At 40.9% G+C, this 24,225-nt stretch overlaps 1 long non-coding RNA gene across 1 annotated transcript; it reads left to right on the forward strand.

The window, feature by feature from the left end:
• The first annotated feature begins 13,430 nt into the window (after positions 1-13,430).
• LOC119264131 lies at positions 13,431-23,800 on the forward strand. The gene is made up of 3 exons (XR_005130788.1): positions 13,431-13,493; positions 19,425-19,460; positions 23,180-23,800. It is a non-coding gene; the product is annotated as an uncharacterized LOC119264131 (long non-coding RNA).
• Positions 23,801-24,225: the final 425 nt, after the last annotated feature.

Here is a 24,225-nt window from a genome sequence, read left to right on the forward strand (position 1 = left end):
CGTGGTGAAAGAACTGTAGACAGTGAATGTGGTGAAACAAAACAGTACACAGTGAACATGGTACAATAGTAGGCATTGAATATGGTGAAACTGCATTATAGATCTAGAGCAGGGTGAAACGTGTAGCGTTGCACATCTACAACATGGAACACAAGATGGTAGACATTAAACATGGAACACAGAATTATAAGATCTGGAACATGGTGAAACATACAAAATAGACATTGAACATGCTGAAACAGGATAGTAGACATGGAACAGAGGATGATGCATGTATGACTGACTTCAGTTTTGCAGTAACTATATGGATTAATAAAAACCACATGACCTTGAAAGATGATAAAGTTAAGTGCTTTAGATCTGTGGACGAAACCAGTCCTGCGTGTTCGTTGATGCAAAACAAATGAGACGAGTAGATCAGACTGAAGTGAAACAAACAAAGTTTTATTACAGAATTCTGGAGAGGTCACAGAGAACATGCATCATGTATCTCCCAAGTAAGCTCTGACCCCTTCTCATCTGACTCCCTTTTTTATAGTCGAATGACAGCTCCTCCCTTACCCAAGATATCAGTAAATTCCATCAAGCCTCCAATGTGTGCATTAGCCCAGCTCACCAATCTATACCATAAAAGTTTAAGTATGTGCTCAAGACTTGAGCATGTCTGCAAGGTCAGCTTAAGGTATTCCCTGTGTTTCTCAACTCCACCCGCTTTCCAGACAATGGCTCTGCTTCTCTGACAAGATGATACTCATGTGTGGTGTGCTAATCCCAGTGTCTACTACTATTAGCTTCGAGGTATTTCCTGTTATCTGATGTCCTTGTGCATTCCACTGTTAGTCAGCACACAGCCTTATGTGCTGACTCTTAGCTCTTAGAATTGGACAATATGACCATTAAGCTTTCAATGCTAAACATAAGCTTTCTTTAATAAATCTTAAAAGAGTAGTATGAACAATAATAAGGCCAATAATTCCACAGATCTTAGATGAAAACATCTTTTCTAGTAGATGGCAACATGACAAGTTCTTTACCTCATTGCTATTTGTTCCATTTGAATTGTCTTCATTTGCTCTTCCAGGTTCTAGATCAGCTTCTTCATCAACAGTAAACAGTCATGGCTCTGCTACTCTGCCCTGCTCTGAGAGATGTTCCGGGGAAGGAGGGATAGACGATCCATGATCAGTACCTGAAAGGGAATCTCACCATCACTGACACCGATTTCACCAAGAGGTACTGGTACACATGCACCTGCAATAACAAGGACATCTGTGATGTGGCTCTTCAACTGGAGCATGAGTCCTGACTGATCTTTCACCATTCATTGCTGACAGAAGCCAGTGGTCTAAATGCTTTGTTTTTCTCCTCAGCTTTGAGGCATTCAGTTCAGATAAAGCCTGGTGAAAGTCCTGGATTTGGACAGTGATTTTTAACAGCACAGGTGGAGTGAATGGATCCAGTGGTCAGATCTGTACAGTGGACAGACACTCACTGGAGTGCATGCCAGAGTATGCAGAGAGAGCATCTCTAACATCTGCTCTTAAGCTGAAAAAAGTGACTCCATCTGACAGTGGAGTTTACGCCATACAGGTCACCAGGAGCAAAGTAGTTATTCATGTCTACAGTGACCATCCAAGGTACAAATTCAGAGTGATTGTTTTCCTGAAAATATCTCCCCAAGATTGACAAGCATGCAGTGTAACATTTAAAAAAAAAAATCTAAGACTCGCTGTACATTTGTGTGTGGTTTTGTAGATCTGCGACATCCAGACAGAAATCAGGTGCCAGTAGCACCAGTGTGGTTGATATTGCTTATATTGCTAGTAGTGCTGATGGGGGCTGTTTCTATAATGTGACCGGTATATTTAGCGCTGGATCAAAATGGCTGGATGGTGTACAAAAAAAAAAAGGGGGGGGGGGGGGTGTCCCTTCCCAGTAATAACCACAAATCCTAAAACCTTGGGTACACTGCACATCCTTTAAAGTCCCACTAGATTATAAAAAGACTGTCGTGTTCCTGCATTGTCAGAAATAGAAAGTACTAATCTGTCACCGAGTCAGTACCCCTCATCACTGGGGTGGAACACTCAAGGGTTCATATCAGTCCCTTTAATCAGGGAACATAACCATAACTGACAAATTATATTTTCTAAGCTGTACTGACTCCACACCCCATCTTGCATCCAGGCTTTTATTTTACTGTTCTGTTTTAAAACATGGTTATGAAAAGGTACAAATACAAACCTTTCAGCTGGAAAAACACCTATTTAAGGTTCACAATCTGATATTAAAAGCACTAGTACCTTTGAGGGAACATTTACACTTTGTATCTTCATGAAAACATACCTGCACAGAACCTTTGAGTTGATCACACGTTACTTAACCTTCGAGTCATTTTTTCTGTTGCTCATGCTGACATAGCTAAACATGTTCAAGTAAGAGTCGTGGATGTAAAGATATGGTGCTTTTATTTTGTTTTAAATGTACATACTCAATTATCCCTTAAACCTAGCTCATTAATAGTTTTGCTCCACATGAGTGACTTTCCCCATTTTTCTTTGTTTATTTCTACTTTTGCACCGTTTCATAGGCTGTTTCAGGAGCCAGTTCAGATTGAGTCATTGACCGATTTAACATGACCATTACGCTAAAGCGTCGAAAAAAATTTCGCACATTTGATACAGACGGGTCTGAAACCCATGTGAGTCTGTGGCTCATACACAAATCTATTCGCCCTCCAACTGTCGACTCCAACTGACCCAAAAATCTACAGAGCAGAACCGACCAGCTCAGACTCTGAATCGATCCAGAATGAGAATCAGGGCTAAAATTGTGGTAAAAGTCGTGTGGTGTAAGCTTGGCTTTGGTGATCTCACCAGCTTTCAAGTTTTAGTAGCAAGGCAATTTGAAACACCAGATGTCAGACATGCCTGGTGGACAACATAAATGCATTTCCACCATAATTTCAGTGGCAGCGTAAACTCCGTGCTACCTTAAAAGAAGTCCCACCTTAAATTTAGTGCTTCCTAAGTGCAGTTCCACCTTAGATGTTTTATTTGACGTTTTCACTGAAAACCACAGCGGAAGATTCTTTAATTTATGCACCACTATCTTCTAACCCTGTAAGGCCATGTTTGGGACCCTGAATTTAGCATCTGTTACAGGGGTTTTCTTTACTGGGTGAATGCTGTAACTGTTGTAGCATCTAATCTGCACATTTACATATAGCTGACAGTTTAGAAGAAGCATTTTGTGAGAATGCTCGTCAGTCAATACAGGAAAATACAATGAGTATTTAAGCCACAAAGGTTTAACACTTTGCAGAAGTCTTCAATTTAATGTTTCTAGAACATTTCTAGAGTTACCAGAATATCCTACCTAAATGAGGGAAGACGAGTCACATGCAGGTACTGGCAACCAGACCTTTTACAACTTTATTACAGGATATTTTTTAAAACTAGTGCTACAGGACTGCTAACCCATGGGAACAGTCTGAGAGTACAGTTTATAATCTAGAGCAGACAGTATGTCAACATCTACAGAGGTTTCATGTCACTGTCAAAACAAAAACTGGTATCCCCAATGATACTATACAGGAGGATTTTTCTTCACTGTAAATGCAAGTTGTACCAAATCACTGCCATCCAAAAAGAAAACTTGTTGATTTTTCTGCATCATTTGAACATGATGGCAGTCCTTTACTCTAAAAACTTCATGATGAATGGACAAATGCTCCAGAATGATTTGTTTTTCTATGATTTGTTACAAGATGTTGATGAGTTACTCTTAAGTACTCTGTATAAATGAGAAACTTCAATTTTTACAGTATGCTGATGTTTATTAAAGATGGTTATGAAACAACTGCTGTTTTTTTCATATGTTAACACATAGGTTCTGAATCCTGCTCCTGAAGTTTTCCCTGCTTTACATTATGGAGAGTTTGGTAATGAGCCAATTTGATTAATGCCAGCAGTGTTTGAGGTGACTACTGACCTAGAGCAAGGTTTCTTAACCACTGTGGGCTTGAAACACCCTCAGGCTCATACTGAGGGGGTCCCAGTGGTCCATACTGGACCTACAATGGCAGTTTGTTATAAAATAACCGACTTAATGATAAAGTACATTTCCAAACAGAAAACACTGAGAGGACATCTGAACAGCACAAAAGATTTGCCTCTTGACTTGAAACCAGATATTCTTTCCCTGCTGTTTCAGCAGCCCACCTGCAACATTATGAACAAACTGTTTTAGGAACAATTTGCTACCATTGTGTTGATATTTTAATATCCATTGATGCTCGTTACATCTTGTTAAAGTGGACACTGCTAAAAAATTCCTAAAAATGAAGTAAAAAGGTCAGTTTTCTTGTGGGCCTTCATGCTTACTAGAGACAATCAAGTGGGCCTGGAGGTGGAAAAGGTTGGGACCCCCTGATCTGGAGTTTTCCTGCTGTAATAACTCATGTTCATGTTCTGATGGAATTAAAGTGTTTTATATGTTTGTTTCTATAGCTGTAGAGCATTGTGGGTATAAAATGAACTGATGTGCTGAGTTGAATGCTTCTGTTAAGAAGGCAAGAAGAGTTTTGAAAGAGTGAACTTTGAAAGGTTTCAATGACCAAAAATAACTAGTGTTTTAGTCCAGCAGGTGGCGCTGTTTAATAAGGCATTATTTTATTGTTATCATTGGAGGCTGGATGTAGAGAAAGGTGCTTCATACCTGTAGGTCATACTTGCAAACCAGTTATTGAACTCCACACCTCCTTCACAGACCCACCTTCAGCTCCATTAAACCCACTACAGTCACTATTAGTTCACGATTATCAGTGTTAACAGTCGGTTCTGCAGAATATCTTGTCTTCATCTTCACTCTCCAAAACATTCACAACATGAGAAAACATTCCATCTGTTCTTCGACAGAGAATAAAATCCAGAATCTTGACTTTGAAGGTAGGTTTCCTATAATTGGTGCATCTGAACATTTAGATGCTCGGACCTGATCTTAAAGCTGGAAAACATATTGTTATAAACTTTTATTGGTCCGTCAGTCTTGTTCTGAGGTGATGTATAAAATGGCAGACCACTGGAATAACCACAGAAGAAATGCATTTCATATAAAAGTAATAATGCTCTAATACTGGTTTATTTCATATACTTAATTTCATATACTTAATACGTTTCTATTGATTTTAAACGATGAAGGAAAAATAAGAGTACATAGTAAACCAGAAAGATAGATTTTTTTCTCAGGAGAGTTTCGCATCCGGTAAACTGAAGCTGCGACCACCACCACTCTTCCTCCATTTTAACAGCTTTAATATGCTTTTAGGGGAAGATGATGAGACCGGTTAAACCACCTTCACTCAGGTGTCTAAATAGATCAAGTTACATTTATCAACTTATTCTCCTGTAGTTTCCACTAGAGGAATGTAAGGAACCTTTTCTTCAAGTAGCATTATCTGAACTGAAGCTGCGTGTAATATTAGCCTTACCACAGCTCACTACCACCACCTTTGTTGAGCCAGTAGGGTCTGGCAATCACAAGGCTAAATTACTAGGCACCAAAGAAATAAAACCAATCCCAGATAGATTCTATCACACATTTCGGACTTTAGACATCTCAATTCAGATCAGATTTACACAAGTAGGGCAAAAAGGCTGGACCTAAAATCTAGAATTAAAAGAACACAAAAGCAGTAATAACTTGCACTTCTAGAAAACCTACATAGCACAGTTCAATACAAAAGCAAACTGTACAAACACATGAAATGGTCTGGTGAGGCTCATTGGCATTAGGTGCAATTTGTACAATAAAGTACCCAAGGTTTGCACTTATGTAGACATCTAAAGTACATAGAGCATTGACTATGCCATCCCTATATTATGGGGAAGGGGGCGCCTTCACAGGCCACTCAACTGAAAGAGTGCAAGAGCCAGCCAATAATGCACATGCATCCATCCATCTATTTTCTAAGCAGCTTCTCAGTCAATCAGGATATTAAAATTAAACGCTATTGTGAATTAAGTCATTAAAAAAGCATCAAGAACAAGGAACCTTTAATATTATAAAAATACTAATAACTGTGGGATTCAGGCTACCATACTGAGGCTAATTAACATAGCACAGGCCCAAAAAAAAACAAGTGTGGCCAAGGAAGTGCCCAAACCCACAAAAAAAAACCCTACTAATCAACAGCAATTGCCACACAAAACCAACCTCACCCAAAATCACCCACAGCAAGACTACACAACCAAAAAGACACCCCAAAATAGCACTACCAGAGAACCCAGGCAGCCCACTCCTTGACCACAAAACAAAAAAAATCAAAATCAGCAGAGGGAAAAACTGTGGCCCGCAAACACCCTGGCTGCGAACCCACTAAATTCAGTATAATTCAGTATAAATCACATACATATAAAATCACAAGTATAGTGTTGCTAGGTTGCCTTAAGCATACGGTCTACACATGTACATGAAGTGCTTATTGTGAATGCTCAATTATAACAAATGCTAAAATATAATATCACCAACACCACCACCGCACCATATACATATGCCACCACACGCATATAAACCCATATGCCACCACACGCATCCCAACATTAAATGACCTACCCAGGTAACAGACACTACTAATGTCAATACAATTGCTTGCTCCGCAGCTGTAGCCAAAACTAAAGTCATCATTAGGCACCAGCTTGGATGCGCACAAAACACGCTCCAAACCACACAATAAATCAAATCAAATCAAATTTATTTGTATAGTGCTTTTTACAACGGATGTTGTCACAAAGCAGTTTTACAGAAGTTCAGAAAAGAAAAAGTTTCATACACACTAATAAAAGGCAATTCAAATGAACACATATGAGGAAGTCAGGTGTAGCTGAAAAGTATGTTAGGTTGGTGCAGGACATGTATTAGGATAGCGAGACAGTGGTGAGTTGTGCAGTTGGAGTGACAAATGGTTTTAAGGTGAAGGTAGGGTTACATCAGGGATCAGCTTTGAGCCCCTTCTTGTTTGCAATGGTGATGGAAAGGTTGACAGATGAGGTCAGGCAGGAGGCTCCATGGACCATGATGTTTGCAAATGACATTGTAATCTGTGGTGAGAGTAGAGAGCAGGTGGAAGAGAATCTGGAGAGGTGGAGGTTTGCACTGGAGAGGAGAGGAATGAAGGTCAGTAGAGACAAGACGGAATACATGTGTGTGAATGAGAGGGAGGCAGGTGGAAAGGTAAAGATGCAAGGAGTAGAGGTTGTAAAGGTGGATGACTTCAAATATCTTGGGCCACCATCCAGAGCAATGGACAGTGTAGAAAAGAGGTGAAGTAGAGGGTGCAGGCAGGAAGGAGTGGGTGGAGATGGGTGTCAGGGCTGATGTGTGACAGAAGGATAGCAGCAAGAGTGAAAGGGAAGGTTTACAAGACAGTAGTGCATCCTGCTATGATGTATGGTTTGGAGACTGTGGCTCTGTCTAAAAGACAGGAGGCTGAGCTGGAGGTGGCAGAGATGAAGATGCTGAGATTTTCGTTGGGAGTGACAAGGCTGGACAAGATTAGAAATGAGCAGATCAGAGGGACAGTGAAGGTGGAGCAGTTTGGAGATAAAGCCAGAGAGGCCAGGTTGAGATGGTTTGGACATGTGTTGAGGAATAGTGGATATATTGTCAAAGAATGTTGGAGATGGAGCTGCCGGGTAGAAGGAGAAGAGGTAGACCTCAGAAGGTTTATGGATGTAGTGAAGGTGGACATGGAGATGGTTTGCGTAAAAGTAGAGGAGGCAGCGGATAGGGCAAGATGGAGGCAGATCCGCTGTGGCGACCCCTAAAGGGAGCAGCCGAAAGAAGACTGGCAGCCTCCTTAATTAAGACGGTTTTGGCAGTAAACATTTTCACGGTCAGACTGAAGCAGATGAGGAGTCAGAACTAAATCACCAGGTTTCCCTGCAGTTCTCTGATCATCTGATGCTCACAAACACGTTAGATCTCATTTTACCTGGATTTAAAGTGATCTACAAACGGATCTGCACTCAGGCAGATCCAGTACAGACTCAGCTGAATAATCACTGCCCTGACAAACTGATTTCAGCTCTCAGGATATCCTCATTATTTTAATGCCAGTAACATTTTTCTGAGGGCATTTTCTCAGGACATTCGCCAGCTTTTTGTTCGACTTTTCCCGTTCAACCTTAAATGGTGCAACAGAACAGCTGCGCCATTTAAGGTGGAATGGGAAAATTCAAACAAGCACCCACGAAAAAGAAGCGAGTTCAGCTTCATGGAGAGTTGAAAGACTAGATATGAGGATGCTTCCCCATTTCCACTGAACAGCTGAGTGACTAACTTATTTTACTGTTTAACAGAACGAACAGGTCAGTATTTTGTCTAGTTTGCTAATATTTGTGATGGCTAGCCACAGCAGCTGCGCCATTTAAGGTGGAATGGGAACATTCAAACAAGTAGCTGCGAACACAAGCTAAATTCAGCCGCGTAGTTTTAACACTGGTAGTATAAGGAGTTTTTGGCCATCAAAATATCCCACCTAGAGGTTTTATTTCTGAGTATAACCATAAATATGCGCTAGAGTAGAATGCTTCGATAAGTAGATCAGAGCAGCGGCTCAGCCCGCCTGAACTTCGAGTAGCTTAGCGACTTTAGGTTCATGGGGTTCATATAGTTTGAATTTTTTTTTTTCATTTGATCTTGTTCATTTTGTGTGTTTTTAGCTTATGGTTTAAGGATCCATCGTGAAGAATCTTTTCTTTGATTTTGTACTTATTTCATAAGTTATTATTGCTGGTTATTATTGTTTCCCCCTGCAGATGTGAAGGACTGGTATGTTTTCTGGGTTGGGTAGACCAAAAAAACATTTTTTTTGACACCTCTCACTAGATAAGTACCTTTGCACTGAATGTGCTATTGTGGTTTGCCATCACTTTTTCTTACAACTCACAACCTTGTCTAAGCACATATACCCTCACCTGCAAGCAAGGTGTGGCAGCGGTGGGATGGCAAACCACAAGAAAGTGAAGGTCCCAAAGAGAACTGAGCTACAGTCACAAAAGGTGTGTTCTGTATAGCCAAAGTCTTCTGCAGCAGAGTCAGACACAGATGACCGGTGGGACACAATGGACTCATAAGGGGAGTATACAGCCCAGGGGGCATGTCCATAAGACCAGGATGGTCCTCCTACTGATCCACTCAAGCCATCTGGGGTGTCTGAACTGACAAAACACTCGGCCAGTTTCTCTCCACCCAGCAAGATCATGAAGAGAGGCTTCTTCATGAGTTCCAGGAGTTGAGAACCAGCCTAGCAAAAGATTGATGAGATGAGTGTGGATCCAGGTGCTGCAGCTGGGATGTCATGATCCTCAGTGACTTCAGTGAGTCCCAGATTGCCTCTTCCCACACCAGCACCCAGGTGCACTCAGCCATTTGGCCACCAGGACTCTCAAGAGCTCATTCCTGAATTTACACAAATCTCTCAACCTGTGCAGGCTGGGCACAGCCAAAGGGCCAGAGAGGTGTACTGGACTGAGCCAAAAATGCCTTCTTTCCAAGCTGGGTAGGTACACTGAGAATTACCTACTCTACTTTGAGTGCTTGGCTAAAACCTTTCGGATGGTGAGTTGAAGAATGGGCTTGTCGACTGGTGCCGTTGCTGACAGGCAAGACCTTTGAGGCTTACACAGCCATGGATGAGGAAATGTCGAACTCTTATCCAGACTTGAGGGCAGCAATGCCTGCAAAGTTTGACGTATCCTCTGAGACCTGTCGTCAACGATTCAGGGGGAGGTTCATACCAGCAGGAGAGACACCAAAAGAGACTTATCACCTGAAAAGGCCTTTATCGACGCTGGGTAAAACCTGAATCGCATAGTATGGAAGTGATTGGGGGGCTAATCATCTTGGTGCAGTTGCTGCAAGTGCTACCAACAAGGGCCAGTGACCTATGAGGTGCTTCATCCTGAAAAGAAAAAAAAAATCAGACATGCCATGTGAATCTCATGAGAGAATGGAAGAAGCAAAAAGAGCCAAACCTTGTTCTGTTGGTTCAGCAACTGGAAGAGGATGGTGGAGATGTGATGGACCAACTGCCCTCTTGGAAGTCTTCATGTGATCCTAAACTGGACCATTTGGCTCCTCAGCAACAAATCAGTTTAACCCAGATATTCAACTGTTTTCCCTCTGTTTTCCAAACTCGACCTGGGTGCACAAACATTGTATGGCACACCATCCATCTTAAAGATGACACTCCTACAAAGGCCTTTTTTTTCTTCAAGCAAGGTGTGACAATTGGGTTTCAATGATTTGTATCATTTTTTTTTGTTTGTTTTTATTTACATTTTGCACAGTAAAACTTTCCCAGCTTTTTTGGAAATGGGGTTGTATTATGTAGTCTGTGCTCATGCTTATAATTTTAGTGTTTTTGCTAAAAATATTTGTAACCAATTGTTCCTTATTCTATTTTCAGTGTCTGGAACAGCTCACACTGAAGTAAAGGTGAAGCTTGGGCTCGGCAACTCTTGTTATTACACACGTTCTGGTTTGGTCACATGGTCCCAGAATTCTAGTGGTGTTGTGGTTCAGTGTAACCAGACTTCATGCCTGTCAGTGAAGGATGGATTTGAGATGTTACATGTTCATTATCTGAAGGGGAATAACTCCATCATACCTTTACCTGATCTCAGTAAGATCAGCAGGTACATGTGTTGATACAACCGTAAGCCCTCAGTGCTGTGCAGCTTCACGTTGATGGTAAGTGCTAATTTGTTTACCTTCATTAGTGAAATAAGTTAAAGGGTTGGGTTGTATTGTGTGCTGTGCATTAACATAATACTTCACATCTCCAGTCAGAAGCAGGTGTTCAGGAAACTGCTAAGGGTGTATTTATTTAGTGGAGAGTTTAAATGTATTTAGATCAGTATGTTATCTGGGTTAGTGCAGTCTTCTACCACAGCAGTATCTCTGTTCTGAATCCACATTTGTTTCTGCACAAGTAGTTTGCTTTTTACAGGAATGTACTAGACAAATGAAGTGCTAACAGATTATAAAAAGACTGGGCATTTTACATTTTACCACTGCTATTTGACTAGTTTTTGGGTGCTAGACTGAATCCATTCAGATTCTTTGACCCAGAGCCAGTTGTCAGTTTACACTGGATTATATTCAGTCAGTGTGAAAAAAGTTTTGATAAATTTTGATTGGCTTGAAACTTAATTATGAAGCAAAAAATGCCCCTGCAATGTGTCTAATATTCTGAGGTCCATTGCGAGCCCAAACTGGGTGTCAGAAAAGCAAGGACACAAAGATGATAAAGCTGTAGTAGTCCTGATCCTGGAGATCTACAGACTGATCCAGGTAATGAAGGCCTTATGTAACCTGCTGTGCTAGTATAAAAATCCATCCAAAATCACCTAAAAAGGTAACCGTCTATGTCCCCCCAAACATTTGTGCCCAGGGGCAGAAAACCTGATGTTTACATTTACAGTGTGGACAGTGCAACATGTTCTCATTAGTAGCTTTTTAGATGTTTTATTTTCAGTTTCCACTGAAAATCACTGCTGAAGATTCTTTAATGTATGCACTATTATCTTCTAACCCTGTAAGGCCATGTTTGGGACACTGAATTTAGCAGCTGTTACAGCAGTTTTCTTTACTGGGTGCTTGCTGTAACTGTTGTAGCATCTAATCTGCACATTTATATATAGCTGACAGTTTAAAAGTAGCATTATGTGAGAGAATGCTCATCATTGTCAGTACAGGAAAATAAATACACAATCTGAATATTTAAACCATGAGTTTATAACGCTTTGCAGAAATATTTAATTTAATGTTTCTAGAATGAGAGTGACCACAGTATCCTACCTAAATAAGGGCTGTTGCATGCAGGATATATTTTAAACCTAGTGCTACAGGATTGCTAACCCATGGGAACAGTCTCTGACAGTACAGTATATTTTATAATCTAGAGCAGACAATATGTCACAACATTAACAGATGTTTCATGTCACTGTCAGAACAAAAGCTGGTATCTCCAAAAAGATGCTATGCCAGAGGAGTTTTCTTTACTTTCAATGCAAGTTGCCTAACAACCCGCCGCTGTCCAAAGAAATAGAATTTTTCTACATCATTTGAACATGATGGCGGTCCTTTACACTGTGTAAAAACTTCATGATGAATGGACAGAAATTCTCCAGAATGACTTGTAATCTGTTTACTTTAGTTTGCATTAGAAGTGTTTTTGTGTCAAGTTACTGTTTTGGAGACGCTTGTTTTTCTTTTTGTTACAAGATGTTGATAATGAGTTATAATTTAGTACTCTGTATAAATGAGACCCCAAACTGTTTTCCATTTTAGTTTGCTGATGTTTATTAGTTATGAAGTTACTGTGCAGTTTTTTCATGTTAGTTAACACATAGCTTCTGAATCCTGCTCCTGAAGTTTTCCCTTTAACATGGGGGGTTTGTTAATGAGCTGATTTGATTAATGCCAGCAGTGTTTCTGAGGTGACTGGTGCTGATCTAGAGCAAGGTTTCTTAACCACAAGTAGGCCTTGAAACACCCTCAGGCCCATACTGAGGGGGTGTCAGTGGTCCATACTGGACCTGCAATGGCAGGTTGCTATAAAATAATAACTGACTTAATGATAAAGTTCGTTACCAAACAGAAAACACTGAAAGGAGGTCTGAAATCAGCAAAAAAGATTTGCCTCTTGACTTGAAACCAGATATTCTTTCACTGCTGTTTCAGCAGCTCACCTGCAACATTATGAACAAATTGTTTTAGGAACGTTACACATAATTTGCCACCGCTTTGTTGATATTTTAATGTTCACTGATGCACGTTATGTCTTGTAGGAGTGGACACACAGTGCTAAAAAATTCCTTACAATGAAGTAAAAAGGTGAGTTTTTCTTGTGGACCTTCGTGGAAGTGGGCCTGGAAGTGAAAAAGCTTGAGACCCCCTAATCTGGAGTATTCCTGCTGTAAGAACTCGTGTTGGCATTCTGATGGAATTAAAGTATTTTAGATGTTTGTTTTTATAGCTGTAGAGCATTGTGGGTATAAAATGAACTGCTGTGCTTCTGTTAAGAATGTGTGAAGAGTTTTGAAAGAGTGAACTTAAAGATTTCAATGACTGCAAAAAAAAAAACTAATTGTAGTGTTTTAGTCCAGCAGGTGGCGCTGTTTAACAAGGCATTATTTTATTGTTAATAGTGGAGGCTGGATGTAGAGAAAGGTATCATACCAGTAGGTCATACTTACAAACTAGTTATTGAACTCCACTCCTACTTCACTTTCTACTCTCACTCAGTCACACCTTCTGCTCCATTAAACATTAGTCAGGGCTTGAAGATGATTATTGGTGTTTATTTTTAAATCAGTTCTGCAGAAGATCTCCGCCTTTACCATCTTCACTCTCTAAAACATCCCAAACAAAGGAGAAAATGTTTCTAGATGGAGAGAAGAAACTAAAGAATCTCGACTTTGAAGGTAAGATTACTATAAATGGTGGATCTGAACTCCATTAAGAACCTCAGAATTGATCTTAAAGATGGAAAAGCCAGTTTTATTGGTTATAAACAGATGTTTTGTGTTTATTGTTCTGTCAGTCTTGTTCTGAGGTGATGTGTAAAATGGTGGCTTTAAATTGACCACAGACATACATTTCATATAAATAATACTACTAATACTGCTTTTTTATGTTCATTGTTTTTATTGGATTTACGCAATAAATGAATATTAATCAAAGTACACACAGTAAATCAGACAAAGGATTTTTTTTACCTCTGGACGGTTTCAAAGTTGGTAAACAAAGACAGAGTGAAGCTGTGACCATCACTGTTCCTCCATTTTAACCTCAATATGCTTTTAAGGGAAGATCAGACATGGTAATCCACCTTCACTCAGCTGTCTAACAAATCTAAAAACTACATGTACTAACTGCAATTTTCCTGGAGTTTCCACAAGGTCATTTTTCAAGTAGCATGATCTGAACTGTAGCTTTGTGTCTTATTAGTTACACTGGATCACTTTCGTTTCATTACATTACTGCAGAAAACGGTGTTAGCATCCCTCTTAAGCAGGACTGAGAAAATAAAAGCATAAAAGAATTTTTAGCTCTTTATAGTGTAAAAATCAAGAACAATCAACTAGACTTTTTTTCACGTAACACCTTTTTCAGGCATAACAAGTTTGGTTTCTTGTGGTTTTGTGAACAGTAGAACGAGTGATTCCAGTAAACATCAATTAACCTCAACTGAAGTGACCCCAAAAAACAGAGTCCAGAAATCTTGTCTTTTGCCATGCCCTTTTTGTATGTTGGCATTTCTGTTTTGATCTTCACAGGCTCTCTGGCTCTGAATCTTTAGAGAGTATGGAATCTGATGTTCCTCCGTTTCTTGGTTGCTTTTTTGTTTGCACACTGTAGTGCAACGAACGAAATAAACAAGCCATCATTAATGAGAAACTTTACATTGTGCCTAAAGAAGACATTTGAATCAAATTTTAAAAATAGTGAACACTGCTATTCAAATAAAGGTGCCCGAAAGGGTTACTTTTATGCAATGATCACTGTCTATATAGAACCATGTTCAAAAAGAGATTCATTATTTTTAAAGGATTAAAAAAGACTCAATTTAAGGGTTCTTCCTACACATTTAGAAAATATGGCTCTTCAAAGGGTTCTTTAGCAGAGACCCTGGTTGTGTTAAGAACCATTTGTTTTATATAGAGACATTTTATGCTTATTGTTCGCATGGTGAAATGGTTCTTCAGATTGATGGACAATGTTGGCAAATAGTTACGATATTAAGGTTGCATCAATAAAGCTTTTTGGTGTTACATAGAACCATATACAACACATTCTCCATCAGTCTAAAGAACAATATTACCATGCATTGTTCACTGGGCTAATAAAACAGGACCGTGCTGTTGAGAGCCGCTAAGGAACCGAAAAAGTCAATCTAATTGGTGAGGTGAGCTCATCAAACTGACAACTCTCAGGCATGCTGGAGTCAAATAATTCTCTTTTGGAATTGACGACTCATCGCTATCAAAAGCATTTTTCACTCTTAAAAATAATGTTTGATATTTAAAATGAAATGATCGTATAATAAATGCAGAGATTCAGAGTAGCCGGGGCTTTTATAGAATGTTTGTAAGCATAATCGTTAGGTATTTTATAATAAATACAAGCATAACTGACATCGGAATGGTAAAATCTTGTGTTTGAGGCCATAAATTCAAATTTTATTCCCGTTTTTACAGCTTCTTAGAGCAGTTAGAGCTGTGTTATTAGTATGAATCTCAGTGAGGGATCCTCATGCATGTCTTTAAGGACATACAAAACTGGCTTTTCCACAGACCATCAGCCTTGGTTACAATAATGCAGTGTTTTCCACATTCATAAATACATTTTTTACAATCACATCAAATTTATTTGTATAGCGCTTTTTACAACGGATGTTGTCACAAAGCAGCTTTACAGAATTTCGGAAAAGACAAAGTTTTAACGGGGCTGTAAGAATGTACAAAAAAACAATGGGGAACAGTGGGCAAGCCAGGGGCAACAGTGGCAAGGAAAAACTCCCTCAGAACTGAGGAAGAACCCTTGGGAGGAACCAGGCTCACCAGGGGGACCCATCCTCCTCTGGTCTAATTACCAACAAGTGATTATACTACTAATATTAATAGCAGTAATATTGGTATTAGGAATAGCTAGGAGTCTATGAGAATATCAGTGTAGGGTGGGCAGCTAGTCCAAGGCAGGTGGTGGCAGCTGGGGCGTGGGCAGCTGGTCTGAAGTGGGTACCAGGAGGGCTCGGCAGTTGGTCATCCTTCAATGTCCGGTCGGACATATGGGTGATTGTATACTCGGAAAGAAAGCAGGTATATGGAATTAGTTTTATTCTATCCGTTTGTACATAAACAGGGGATGTAAACATTTCCAGAGTGTGGCTAATGACTCCAGCAGATCTGACTATGACAGCTTAGCTAAACGGAGAGAACCAGAAGGACACACAGACACGGCAGCACTCTGAAACAGTTTGGCATCCCTACGCTCCACCGTCCACAAACCTGAGTGACCGCGGCAGGCAGTGGGACGACAGCACCAGCGTCTCAGTTTACTATAATTCCCTGTGTCCATGGACCCCTGGATCTGCTGCCTTTATCTAGGGGGGTAGTTTTCAGCCTAGTCTTAAAGATTGAGACTGTGTCTGAGTCCCGAACAGTTTCTGGAAGATCATTCCAGAGTTTGGGGGCTTTATAAGAAAAAGCTCTTCCCCCAGCTGAAACCTTCTGAATTCTGGGGACTATTAATAAGCCAGCACTCTGTGATCTGAGTGGTCGTGATGGCTCATAATGAGAAATAAGGTCTTGTAAGTACTCGGGAGCAAGACCATGTAGGGCTTTATAAGTCAATTTAATAGATTTAACAGTACAGAATTTAATAGGCAGTCAATGAAGTGATGATAGCACTGGAATAATATGATTAAATTTTCTTGTGGCGTTTTGGACTAGTTGGAGTTTGTTTAAATTCCTGCTCGTGCATCCTGACAGTAGTGCGAAAGCCACACTAAGGTCAAGTAGCACTAAGAGAGATATGTAGCCTTGATCAGAGGCAAGAAGAAGATCATTAGTTATCTTAACTAGAGCTGTCTCAGTACTGTGGTGTGGCCTGAATACAGATTGAAATTTTTCATATATGGTTTCATATATGGTTCTTGTGTAGATATGAACTAAATTGTTGGGCCACAGCTTTTTCTAAGATCTTTAATATAAATGGTAAGTTAGAAACAGGCCTGTAATTAGACAAAACGGCGACATCAAGATTTGGTTTCTTGATCAGGGGTTTGATAACTGCTAGTTTAAAAGCTTTGGGTACATGGCCCAGACTAAGGGATGAATTTACAACAGTTGAAATAGGGTTTATAATGACTGGCAGTACTTCTTTGAGTAATTTTGATGGAATTGCATCAAGTATGCAGGTTGTGCAATTTGCAGAAGAGATAATCTTCTCTAGCTCTAGCTGTGGGAGTGGGTAAAACGTTTACAGGCTCTTTTCTACAGCTGTGTTTTGTTCTGACAGCCAAGTCAGATGACAGCCAAGCTGGATTTGAATTTGATACTGTGGGTTGAATTTGTTGTCTAATATTTTCAATTTTATTATTAAAGAAGTCCATAAAAACTTCACTAGTGAGAGTTGCTGGAATTTCTGGTTCAGTACCTGCCTGATTTTTTGTGATTTGGGAAATCACATTAAACAGTATTCTAGGATTATACTTATTTTTCTCGAACAGCAAGGCCAGATATGAGAGCATTCAGTGAGAGCATTTCTATACTCTATAAGGACATCCACGTTGTACCACGGGGCGAACTTTTTGTGCCTTATTCTTTTTATTTTATGTGGGGCCACATTTTCTAAAGTGGATCACATGGTATTTTCTAAATAATCGAATAATTGAATAACGAGGGGACGTATATATATTATGGCTAAGTCGTAGCTCATGAAATTAGGTAGTGGTCAGAGATTGCTGAGGTTTGCGGTAGGATATTGAGCCTGTCTATGTTGAGACCTAGTGTCAAAACTAAATCTAACATATGACTACAGTAGTGTGTAGGCCCTGTTACATTTTGGGTAAAACCAACAGAGGCTAGGATTGAAGTAAATGCCTTTTTTAGTGGGTCATCTACCTTCTCAAAGTGAATTTTAAAATCTCCTACAATTATTACTTTATCGTTGCGCACAGCCAGGTTTGCAGCGAAGTCACTAAATTCTTTTATAAATTCAGAGTATGGCCCTGGTGGCCTATAAATGCTAAATAATGAAAACGCCTTCTTTTTTGTGACCGGATTTGTAATGTAAATAGAAAGGACCTCAAAGGAAGTAAAAGTGTCGCATTGTTTCTGACTAATATCGAGAGTATTTTGGTATATTATACAGACTCCAGCTGCCTTGCCTGATAATCTTGGCCTATGTGCATAATTATAGCCTACAGGCGTGGCTTCATTTAAAGCTAAATATTCATCTGGTCTAACCCACGTTTCAGTAAGACAAAAAAAGTCAAATTTATGATCAATTATAATTTCATTTACGATGACTGCTTTAGAGTTTAGTGATCTTATATTAAGTAGTCCAAGTTTTAGATCTAAGGTGTTAGTGCTATCATCAGAACATGGATATATGTTGATTAGGTTATTTAAACAGACTGATTGAGTTTTTCTATGTTTAAATTTAGTTTTAATTCGGGGCAAAGACACAGTCTCTATAAAGCTGATCTTGGGTGACGCTTCAAGGCGGATCGCAGACGGTCGGTTTAGCCTGTCTGTCTGCGGCCTGGTCCCAGCTCTGGACTGTCAGCAGCTGTTTACACTACTCTGCCGACTAACTAAAAGACTATGTGCTATGCTGCACGAAAGTAAGCACGAATATTTCAGCACTTATTTTTAAACATGGCTGAAAGAAAAATTCTTGAGTAAGCAGCAGAGGCTAATGAAATACAGGTTATCTGACACCTGTTCATGTGGGTTTGGAACATTTTATTTTACATTAGAAATTATGTCTGAAATGATCTAGTAGTCTTTGGAATAAAAAGGTTATTCTCCATTTGGAGTGGGAAACCATGTCACAAAGGTTGCTGGGCTTGAAAAGATGCTTAAAATATTAGGCACAGCTCCAAAATTCAGCATGTGCATTTACATGGCTGACCCAAGATTAAATAATAATTTTCCCCTTATGATTTCTCAGATTTTTCTTTTGTCTGTTTCATAGTTGCTCTGCATATGTAAAATATCTTAAGTTTTCAACAGTTGAGAAACTATTTTTAATATAAAACAATATTTTTAAGAGATGTAAAATAGGAATTTGTATAAAACATTCATATTTACATTTTATATCATTATCATTATACTACATTTAAAAATGTAGGTTTTTTAAGTGGATTTGATCAGGACTATTATATTACATTAACATGGTAATTTTAACTCTATTAAAATACTTCCCTAGGTGAAGTCTCATTAGAAAAGTGTCTCAAGACATGAGAAGATGAGCCCATACTTGCTTGCTTATATTTCATGAATTTATTAACAATTTTGTTTATCAGCCAGCACGTAACTTCTGTGTGCCATTGATATTCTGTGCTTTAATGGCTGGATAATTAAAATTTTCTCAAAATAATGCCATATATCATTTTATTACTGATTTTAAATAGTTGCACAAGGTCACCTGATTGCCAATGAGTCAGCCAATTTGCTAAAACAGAATGTTTTACCAGAATGTCAATGTTATAGCACAATTATATAATATCAATGACATGTTGTGACGTCAGTGACTTATGTTAATGCTATGAATAATCAAAACCCTTGAAATTAGATCATTATCAATATCTAAGACTGTTGGTGCTTATTTTGTCATTTTGCTAGGCTGGCAGAGGCTGTTTCAGCAATGTCGAGATTCAGGTAAGTTACTGTGTGTACATTTGCATGAAAACGTTCTCAAACTCTTGAAACCACCTGGATGTCTTCAGGAATAGCTCCTAAAATATTAAATTGTCATTGGTGTTACAGATTTGTTATAAGGTGCTATTTTTAATTAAATATTTACTGTAGTAAATAGTATGTTACTTGAAATGTTGGAGTAATTCATTTTTTGCACTTTTTTTAATCTCAAAAAAATCTTTTTTTCTATTTTTGTTGTGCATGTGTATAAAGGAGCCTTGGTAACATGATTATTCACAATGAATTTCTTCAATAAATAGTCCATCCATCCATCCATCCGAACCACCTCAGCTATCTCTAAGGGAGAGTCCAGACACCCTGCAGAGGAAACTCATTTCGGCCACTTGTATTCACGATCTCATTCTTTCAGTCATTACCCAAAGCTCATGGCCATAGGTGAGGGTGGGAATGTAGATCGACCGGTAAATCGAGAGCCTTGCCTTATGGCTCAGCTCTTTCTTTGCCACAACAGACCGGTAAAAAGCCGGCATCACTCATGACCCGGCACCAATCCACCTGTCAATCTCCCGCTCCCTTTTACCGTCACTCGTGAACAAGACCCCGAGATACTTAAACTCCCCCACTTGAGGCAAGAGCTTATCCCAGACCCAGAGAGGGCTCTCCACCCTTTTCCACCTGAGAACCATGGCCTCGGATTTGGAGGTACTGATTCTCATCCCTGCCGATTCACACTCGGCTGCAAACCGATCCAGCGAAAGCTAAAGTTCACAGCCTGATGTCCCCAGTAGGACCACATCATCCACAAACCTTGAGGTCACCAAACCGGACACCCTCCATCCCCTGACTGAACCTAGAAATTCTATCCATGAAAATTATGAATAGAATCGGTGACAAAGGGCAGCCCTAATGGAGTCCAACTCTCACTGGGAACAAGTCTGACTTACTGCCGGCCAAGCAAACCAAACTCCTGCTTTGTTTGTACAGGGCCTGAATGGCTCGTAGCAAAGAGCCATGTACCCTGTACTCCCAAAGCACCTCCCACAGAATACCCTGGGGAATGCCTTCTCCAAATCCACAAACTATATGTGGACTGGTTGGGCAAACTCCCATGAACCCTCCAGAATCCTGGAGAGGGTGAAGAGTTGTTCCAGTGATCCATGACCAGGGTCGAACCCGCACTGCTCCTCCTGAATCTGAGGTTCGACTATAAGCTGGACTCTCTTCTCCAGTACCCCTGCATAGACCTTACCAGGGAGGCTGAGGAGTGTGATTCCCCTGTAGTTGGAACACACCCTCCGGTCCCCCTTTTTTAAAAAGAGGCACCACCTCCCCAGTTTGCCAATCCAGTGGCACTGCCCCCAATGTCCACGCAATGTTGAAAAGGTGGGTCAGCCAAGACATCCCCACAACATCCAGAGCCTTGAGGAACTCTGGACGGATCTCATCCACCCCTGGAGCCTTGCCACCAAGGAGCTTTTTAACTACCTTAGTGACTTCGGGCTCAGTAATGGACGAGCCTATTCCCATGTCTCCAGACTCTGCCTCCTCACTGGAGAATGTGTCGGTGGGATTGAGAAGGTCCTCAAAGTATTCCTTCCACCGACCAATGACGTCTTCAGTCGAAGTCAGCAGCACACCATCTCCACTATATACAGTGCTAGTGGCACACTGCTTTCCCCTTCTGAATCGCCTGACGGTTTGCCAGAATCTTTTCGGAGCCGACTTAGTCACTTTCCAAGGCCTCACCAAACTCCTCCCACACCTGGGTTTTTGCCTTGGCGATGACTGAAGCCACAGATCGCTTGGCCTGTCGATACCTACAAGCTGCCTCTGGTGACCCACAGGCCAACCATTCCTGGTAGGACTCCTTCTTCAGCTTGACGGCATCTCTCACCTGGGGTGTCCAGAACTGGGTTCAAGGATTAGGCACCAACTACCATGCGGCCACAGCTACAGTCAGCCACCTCGACAATGGAGGAATGGAACATGGCCCATTCTGAGTCAATATACCTCACCTCCCCTGATATCTGGTCATAGTTCTGATGGAGGTGTGTTGAAGATCAATCTGACAGGTTCTTCTGCCAGACGTTCCCAGCAAACCCTCACTATATGTTTGGGTTTGCCTGGTCTGACCGGCATCTTTCCCCACCACCTGATCCAACTCACCATTTCTGGCATTTTGGCATTTTGGCTGATGCTCTTATCCAGAGCAACTTACAATTTTGATCATTTTACATAGGTAGGCCAAGGCAGTGTTAGGATTCTTGCCCAAGGTCTCTTATTGGTATAGTATAGGGTGTTTGCCTAGGTGGAGATTGAACCCAAGTCTGCAGTGTAGAAGGCAAAGGTGTTAACCACTACACTATCCAACACTATCCAACCACCACCAGGTGGTAATCAGTTGACAGCTCAGCTCCTCTCTTTATCCGAGTGTCCAAAACACATGGCTGCAAGTCCGATGACACGACTACAGTCAATCATTGAACTGTGGCCTAGGGTGTCCTGGTGCCATGTGCACTTATGGACATCCTTGTGTTCGAACATGGTGTTCGTTATGGACAAACTGGTTTGCACAGAAGTCCAAAAACTGAACACCACTCAGGTTCAGATCAGAGAGGCCATTCCTCCCAATCACACCCCTCCAGGTCTCACTGTCATTGCACACGTGAGCATTGAAGTCCAGCAGGACAATAGAGTCTCCAGGAGGAGCACTTTCAAGCACCCTTCCCAAGGACTCTAAGAAGGCTGGGTACTCTGAACTGCTGTTCGGTGCATAAGCACAGACAACAGTCAGGACCCATTCCCCAACCCAAAGGCATAGTGAAGCTACCCTCTCGTCAACCGGAGAAAACCCCAACATACAGGCGCCGAGTTGAGGGGCTACGAGAAAGCCCACACCTGCCTGCCACCTCTCACCATAGGCAACTCCAGAAAAGAATAAAGTCCAGCCTCTCTCAAGGAGATTGGACCCAGAGCCCAAGCTGTGTGTTGAGGTGAGCCCCACTATATCTAGCCGGGATCTCTCAACCTCGCACACCAACTCAGGCTCCTTCTCCGCCAGTGAAGTAACATTCCAAGTTCCAAAAGCCAGTTTCAGCAACCGAGGATCAGAATGCCAAGGCCCATGCCTTCGGACAGTGTCCGATCCACAAAGCACCGAACCCCTACTACTGCCCCTCTCATCGGTGGTGGGTCAATGGAAGGTATTTTTTTTTCTTTTTTATCGACCCACCACCGATGGGAGGGTTGACTCATGCAACTTATTGCGGCTGGGCACGGCTGGGCACCATGAGTAAGTGCCCGGCCACCAGACGCTCACAGGCAAGCCCCTCCCCCAGGCCTGGCTCCAAGGTGGGACCCCGGTAACCCTGAGCCGGGCAGGGTACACAAGTCCTGTTTTCTTCTTATTTTCATAAGGGTAATTATAGACCACACTTTGTATGACCTGTCACCTAGGACCAGTTGCCTTGGGAGACCCTACCAGGAGCTTTTTTTCCAGACAACATAGCTCCTAGGATCATTCAAGCATGCAAACCCCTCCACCATGATAAGGTGGTGATCCATGGAGAGGCAATAAATAGTCACATTAAATGTAAATGAAAAATAAAAACATTTATCACAAAAACTATTTTATTAAGGGGTAACAGTATCTGCTATTGCCTGTAGTGGCAGAAAGTCTTCGCTAACTTATTATATAACACTACATTTGATTGTCTCAGACCTACAAACCACCTGGCCTGCAGAAGCGTGGCTTAGCTCCGAGGGACATCCCCGCCTCCAGAAGACCATCCGGCCAAGCTCCCTCCCAGACTTACACCCTGAACGATCAGCCTGAACGCTGCTCCTCCCCCGTGAGAAACTACCGATCAAACACCGCTGATCCCCGAGCCGCGACGTCATTGTTTACCCCCGTGACAGACCCGTAGGCCTCAACCAACTACCCTCATAGTTGGCGACTCAATCGTCAAGAACATTCAGCATCTGCTGTCCACTCAGTCTCTGGTGCAAAGGTCTCTGACATTACGCTGCAGCTTCCCAGTTCTTCCCAGCTGCAACTTCCCTTTCTTTTACAGAAACACCATTCAGTGGAGAGGATAATAACCCACGTGGGGTTTAATGACATCAAAAATCAGAGCACAGAACTGTTAAAAAAGGACTTCACATGCCTGTTATCCTCCATACAAGACTGGTTTTTAATTTTAAATGACAACTCAAGACCTACAATGCAAGTTCAATTATACCAGTAGTCATTAGTAGTAGAAGACCTAGGACCAGCATTTTTACAAGAAATGCCAATAATCCTCATAATTTTAATGTTCTTATTAATCGTGATAATCTTATCTGCATTAAGTCATCTCAAATTACCATAAACCCCCAAGAAAACTGCATTGATAACCCAATGAGTAATCTTGAAAGTTTTAAGAAAAGAAAAGGTTTAGGTATAATCCATCAGAATATTAGAAGGCTACTACAAAAAGATAGAATGGATCATCTTAAAATCCTGGCTGCACAGTCTGATCCTGATATAATAGTTTTAACAGAGACCTGGCTTAGACATTGTACCAATGATGAAGTTGTAGCTTTAAATAATTTTATCCTCCATAGAAAAGACAGAATTTCAAGGGGAGGGGGCGTTGCTATATATATATTTACGGCATTTGGCAGACACTCTTATCCAGAGTGACTTACAATTTGATCAGTTTTTTTTTACACAGGTAGGCCAAGGTGGTGTTAGGAGTCTTACAGGCCTCCCTCTGCCCCACAC

This window comes from Pygocentrus nattereri, chromosome 10 (assembly GCF_015220715.1).
Source record: "Pygocentrus nattereri isolate fPygNat1 chromosome 10, fPygNat1.pri, whole genome shotgun sequence".
Classification (NCBI taxonomy): domain Eukaryota; kingdom Metazoa; phylum Chordata; class Actinopteri; order Characiformes; family Serrasalmidae; genus Pygocentrus; species Pygocentrus nattereri.